This window comes from Poecilia reticulata, linkage group LG10 (assembly GCF_000633615.1).
Source record: "Poecilia reticulata strain Guanapo linkage group LG10, Guppy_female_1.0+MT, whole genome shotgun sequence".
In the NCBI taxonomy this organism is placed as follows: domain Eukaryota; kingdom Metazoa; phylum Chordata; class Actinopteri; order Cyprinodontiformes; family Poeciliidae; genus Poecilia; species Poecilia reticulata.
Genome location: NC_024340.1, coordinates 9749906 through 9751557, shown reverse-complemented (window position 1 = coordinate 9751557; position 1652 = coordinate 9749906).

Genomic DNA, 1652 nt, shown 5'->3' with positions numbered 1-1652 from the left:
GACCTTACCACAGGGTCCGCCTTTCATTGGCTAATACCCATTTGACGTCACAGCGCAGCTACCACATGCCTGACCATCTCACTAACTCATGCTAATGTACATCGTGTATTACGGAGTGAAGCTTCTTCAAACAAAACGGAGGCTGTATGTCTTTTTAGCCAAGTACAGCATAATGGCAGTACCGATACAACTTCTACATCCTGAAGCCTGTCTGTTACAGCCTTACGTTAGCTGAACAGATCAATAKGCAATGTGTACCRTATCTGACATACATTAAAGATTTTATTTCACCTGAAAAGGCTTTTTACTAAACTGTAATCGTGTTAGCCATGCTAGCTTTTACTAAACTGTAATGTTAGCCATGCTAGCACCGAGTACCGTGTATCAGGCCTAGGCACATTCAAACCCTCTAAACCATGAATGCCCGACTTACCCAGCCTTGCAAGAACAACAGGCATCAGTGATCTTGTCCACGGCTATATTTATGCTGAGGGTGTGAGGATCTGCTCTTTTCCTCATTGACCGGTAGCATTTAGCTGCAACTCGCACAATGTTGGAGGCATCGCGTGGCTCAAACACCTTGCTGTCATCCAAAAAAGATGATATGAACTTGTTGGTTCCGCTGTCCATTGTCGTGGCTGATATTTTGTGAAAATCCGGCAGAAATGTTGCATCTTTTCGGGCCTGCTACTGCCTCTAGTGGTGTGGGGGTGGTAACACAATATAATTACATTACTAAATCAGAATACYGCAAAGTCTTATTCATTTTTCATTATCTTAGGAATGTAGAGCTAATTAAATGATCTAAAAAAGACCTTAAAGTGGTTCCAGTTTCTCTCTATGGTCAACCTTTTGAAACTGTGGCAAATATTAAATATCTTGGGTCGTTCCTGGACAGTCAGCTCCACTTTGCTGAAAACACTGACTATAAAGAAAATGGATGGATGGACAGACGGATGGACGGACAACCCGCTGTAGTTTTCTGTTTGTAAACATGACGGTAGGAGTTTTGGACACATAGCACTGACACAGATAGACTTAGCTATCTATCCGTGCTGTGGTAGGAAAATCTGATAAGCTAGCACTGATAGTCAGAACAGGTGGCCTCAAGGACCGACTTTGGACACCCCTGCAGTTGGCTATTCTGTTTGAGGTTTTCATTCTTTCAAGTCACTTCAGAGCGTTATGATCCACTTCTAGGACAAACCGTATTTGTCGCCGTCGAGCTAGCACAGTAAAGCTGCTCGAACCAGCTCTTCGTTTAAAGAGTCTGAAGCTTTTGAGCCTGATGGCCTGGTCCCAAGCAGGTCAACTAGAAGTCTTTTTAAGCTAGTGTTGAGGAGAATACGTCAGCCTCTAACTGCTTAGCATCTGAACGTCAAACTTCAGCTTCAGCTTGTGGCCCAATCAGACTGAATAGCCTGCAGCAACCTAACCTCCCAGTCACACCTGTTAACGATGCCACYTGAAAGGTTTCTAAGTACATCTTAGTGATTTTATTTTTTAATGAACTCATTTGTGTTCAACATCAGCAAGAATAAATTGGTACCGATATGTCTAAGGTCATCATTTTATTGGCAGAAATGTTCTATAATCTGAATTATGCTGTCAATCGTAGCCTAAATATCTTTTTTCATTCCTTTTTTTTTTTT